Genomic DNA, 5,087 nt, shown 5'->3' with positions numbered 1-5,087 from the left:
AGGCGGGGGCGGCCCAGGGGCCTGCGCACAGCCCCGCCCCGGCCCCGCCCGCCGGCTCGGCTCCTATTGGCCGCTCCCGGCACAGGCCACGCCCAGGCCGTCCCAGGCGGCGGGGGGCCACCAGGCTGTAGGCGGGCTGGACCCCGGGCTTCGTCTCTGGCAGGGGTGGGAGCTGCCCTGGTCGCGGTGACGCCTCCTACGGCCTCGAGATCGACGCCGCAGTGAAAGAGAAACTTAAGAGCCATGGAAGAACCCTCTGCAATCAGAAGTAAACTTGCTCCCTTTTTATTTAAAACGCGGCTTTTTAATGTGAAAATTTATAAACCAAATGAAGACTTGTACAGTAGACTCTGCACTAAATTTAACGCTAACATTTCACAAAACTTGCGTTCTCTTTCACTGTATAGGGCTTTTTTTTTTCACCCTGAATTATTGGAATGTTGCAAACAACCCTGCTTCTCCCCCTAAATACTTCATCATTAGGACAAGCAAGAAATGTATTACCGTTTCAGTCCAACCCAATATACTGTCCATATTTAAATTTCTTTTGTTGTCCCTAAAAGTCACAAACACACACACATTTTTTACCTTTTCAGTTCAAGATCTACCCGGGATTACCCGAGTACTAATCCTCTCACTTTTTTTTTTAAGCTAGCTTGCAGGATCTTTGTTATTCCATCCCTAGATCCAAACCTGGCAGGCCGACGGTGAAAACACCCAGTCCTAACCACTAGGCAACCAGGGAATTCCAGTACTCTGAAAAAAATCTTTCATTACTTTGACAATTTGAAAAGTCCAGGCCAATAGTAGACTGTAAGAGTATGGGGTTGAGGAGTCGGGTGGGGAGGGAGGTGGGAGGGGGGATCGGGATGGGGAATACGTGTAACTATATGGCTGATTCATGTCAATGTATGACAAAACCCACTGAAATGTTATAAAGTGATTGGCCTCCAACTAATAAAATAATATTTAAAAAAAAAATAAATAAATAAATAAAAAATAAAAAATAAAAAAAAAATAAAAAAAAAAAGAGTATGGGGTTATTGAATTGTTTATGATTAGATGCAAGTCAAACTTTTTAGTAAGAGAAGTCAGAGGTGATGCTGTCTATTTCCATCCAGAGACACTGTATCCTGCGTCCATGTCAAGCCTGATCACTTGGTCAATGGTGGTCTGGCAGTTCTCCACAAAGATCCTCTCTCCCTCTGCAACAGATGATACCTGTATTTTGTTTCTCCTCCTTCCCTTCCCCTTCACAAGTCTCCTCTTCTTTTGAATAACAGCATGAACTCTGGTGTTCTTTAAAATTCAATTTAATCTAGTTATTATAACCAACTACCAATATTATTTGTGGTGTTTGAATTTTTTGTGACCTGTGAAAGTCCCTTCTTGCGCTTTCCTTACATATATCCTGTTATCTTTTTTTTTTTTTTTTTTTTTAATATTTATTTATTTGCTTGTGCTGGGTCTCGGTTGCAGACTGTGGGATCTAGTTCCCTGGCCAGGGATAGAACCCAGACCCCCTGCATTGGGATCAGCCAAGTCTTAGTCCCTGGAAACCAGTGAAGTCCCCATCCTATAGATCGATCGATCAATCTTTGAACACTATCTTGCTTTCTGACATAGGACCTCCTAGTTCTCCTTGCATTTTCTCTGCCTGATGCAGAGAAATCTTAGTTCCTTTTAGTAGGAAATGGTACTTGAAAAATTAGATCTTAGTGTCCAGGGCGCTCATTGCTATTGGGATGTTATTTCTTCTAGGCCCTTTCAGTGGACCAAGTGTATATATATTCAAAGAACTATAAAACACTAAACAGTATACTCTTTACCCAGATATATTTTAAAATCATGAGTTCATATTGATATCTCCAATTAAAAAGTCAGCATCTCGAGGTTCATTCTAGCCTTCCTCTTTCCATTTTATATTTTTCTCCTCCCACAGTGAAAAACCCTGGTTACTAAGAAAAAGATGTAAAATATGATGTCAAAAACAGTAAACATGGTGGGGAGAGGTAAAAATGCAGGAAAACTCTGGTTCACGTCAGCATTAATGTATTTACTGGTTTATTCTATCCTACAATATAGACAAAAGAGCTGTGACTTCAATACTAACACCAGTAACAAACCTAAGTTTAAGGTTTCTTTGCACTTTTTTTATCTTTGTAAATACATCTCTTCCCAAAGGCGTAAAGCTAGAGGATGGTGATCAAAAGTTACTTGAATTCATCTGCTTTGCAATATGGTTGTGTTATCTGTGTGATACACTGTGATACAGGGTTAGGTTTGTTATTTTTATTTGCATAATTTTAGCTTGCTTTTTTTCATCTTTCTTATCTAACTTTAATTTTTGCATGTATAAAGTGTTCACTTGGTTCAAAATCAAACCTTCCAAACGTTTTCAGAGGAGGAAGCCTGCCTTCCTGTTCCCTGTACTCTGCTCCCATCACCGCCTATTGCTAACCACTGCCATTAGTTTGTAGTTTATTCTCCCACTCCCCCCAAAACTAAGAATATGCATTTGTTTGTTATCATTTGCTGTAAGGTTATGTTTTGCAAAACAACAAACATATATTATTTCACAGTTTCTGTGCATCAGAAATCCAAGATGGGCTTAGGTAGGGAGTTCTGGCTTCAGGTTTCTCACAAGAATATATTTACTATGGCACTCTGGACTGCAGTCCTCTCAAGACTGGACTGAGGGAGATCTGCCTCCAAACTCAACCGGCTGTAGGACTATCCTCTTTCAAGCTCCCTCATAAGGCTGTTGGCATATCACTGGTCCCCAATGCCTGTCGGCCAGTGAATTCATTTCTTGGGGCTGCCTTAATAAATTACCACAAACAATATAGTTTAAAAAAAAAACAAAAACAGGGGTTTACTCTCTCACAGTTCTGAAGGCTAGAAGTTCAAAATCAAAGTGTCAGCTAGACCACATTCTCCTGAGGTTTTTTCTATGGAAAGACAGAAATATGGAAAGAATCCTTTCTTGCCTCTCTTCAGGCTTCTAGCACTTACCAGCTATCCTTTGTGTTCTTGGCTTGTAACTGCATAACTTCAGTTTCTGCCTCTGTCTTCATCTTGCATTTTTTTATGTGTGTGTATGTCTGCGTCCAAATTTCCTTCTGCTAAGACACCAGCCACTGTAATATGTTGTTTAGTCATTAAGTCATGTCTGACTCTTTTGCAACCCTGTGAACTATAGCCCACCAGGCTTCTCTCCATGGGATTTCCCAGGCAAGAATACTGGAGTGGGTTGCATGTCCTTCTCCAGGGGATCTTCCCGACCCAGGGATTGAACCTGTGTCTCCTGCATTGGCAGGTGGATTCTTTACCCATAAGCCCCCAGGGAAGCCCCAAAAGGCACATGCCTGTGTATAAAACCTGCATTTGGGACTTCTCTGATGGTCCAGTGGTTAAGAATCCTCCTTGCAATGCAGGGGACACAGGTTCAGTCCCTGGTCAGGGAAGATTCCACATGCCTCAGGGCAACGGAGTCCATGCACCACGACTACTGAAGCCCTCGCACCACGACTAGAGATTCCCTGCGCTGCAATAGAAGATTTTGCACAGCTCAACAAAGATCCTGAGTATCACAACTAAGACCAGACGCAGTCAAATAAATCAATTAATTTTTTTAAAAAACCCTGCATTTATTGATGCAAAGCCCTCTTCCAGGAATCTTTATATTTAATGGTTCATTCATGCTGAAAGATATTATTTCTATGTTATAGATGAGAAAATTGAGGCTGCAGGAGGTAACTTGTCTATGCCAGAACCTTCTCTCTCTCATCCCTTTTCCTATTTCTTTAGTTCAAGCCCAGGGCTGGGCTTCAACAACCCTACTTCCACGCTCCAACTTGAGTTCTAAGTGAGACCCTGGAGTTTTGTCCACTCGCTGATTTGATGTCAGTACAGTTTGGACCTGTTTGAGGTATCATGTGATTCCTGCCATAAAGACAAAGGTAATCCCCAGCCTGTGGGGACAGTGGGATGCTGTCCTTTCTAAGGCAGGGAAAAAAGAACATGACTTCTTCTACTGCCACTGTCATCTCACCAAGTCCTTTCCAGTCTCTCAACTGTGTGACACACGCTTTCCTATAGATTCTTTAGATAGCCAAACTCCGCTGTTTCCCTATGCCCCACCAGCCTCTGCTAATATGCACATCATCTTTGGTACTACACACGTGATATCATTTATATTTAGCATGAAGATCCCTTTCAAGTATAAAGATCCCTTTGTAACGTAAACTAAATTTTTAAAAAGACTGGAATCCCTGGAAAATAAATGGTAGTACTTTCAGCATCTATCAAGAAAATTCACGTTGAATTGAGGACCCTCTGAATAACCTTGGGTTCCCCCAAAGGTCTTGATCCACATGTTGGAAATTATTGCTCTAGGGAATACTAACATGGTGACATCATCATAACCAGTTTAGAAAAAAACAAGAATAACAAATGAAACAGTAAGTCTAGAAACAAATCTACTAACTACTCAGTGCCAGCCCCTGCTAAATACAATTAATTTTTCACCTATTCTTTGCTTTCACATTTGCCCTATAACGGCCTTTCCTGTGTGTGTTTTATCTGACTACAGTCAAAATACGAGAGAAAGGCAGTGCAGAAATGGAGACCTGGATTCTATTCAGCCCTGGCCACAACTGTTTTAGCTCTCTGACCTTGATTAACTAACTTCTCTAAGTCCTCAGCTGCCAAGTACAAACAACACCTAACTTACAGAATGTTACATGAAGTGACATGCAAAAATGTACTCTGTGAAATGTAAATGATGTAGAAACATCTTCTAAATTCATCTGGTGGGGCTTCCCTAGTGCTCTAGTGGTTGAGAATCCGCCTGCTGATGCAGGGGACACGAGTTTGACTCCTGGTCTGGGAAGATCCCACATGCCGCAGAGCACCTAAGCGCCTGAGCCACAACTCCTGAAGCCCGAATGCCTGCCTGGTGCTCCGCCACAAGAGGGGCCACCGCAGAGAGAAGCCCGACCGCGCCAGCGAAGAGCGGGCCCCGCTCGCCACAACTAGAGAAAGTCCTCTTGCAGCAATGAAGACTCAGCACAGCCAAAAATAAA

This window comes from Muntiacus reevesi, chromosome 11 (genome assembly GCF_963930625.1).
Source record: "Muntiacus reevesi chromosome 11, mMunRee1.1, whole genome shotgun sequence".
Classification (NCBI taxonomy): Eukaryota; Metazoa; Chordata; class Mammalia; order Artiodactyla; family Cervidae; genus Muntiacus; species Muntiacus reevesi.
This window is presented reverse-complemented; position numbering follows the sequence as displayed.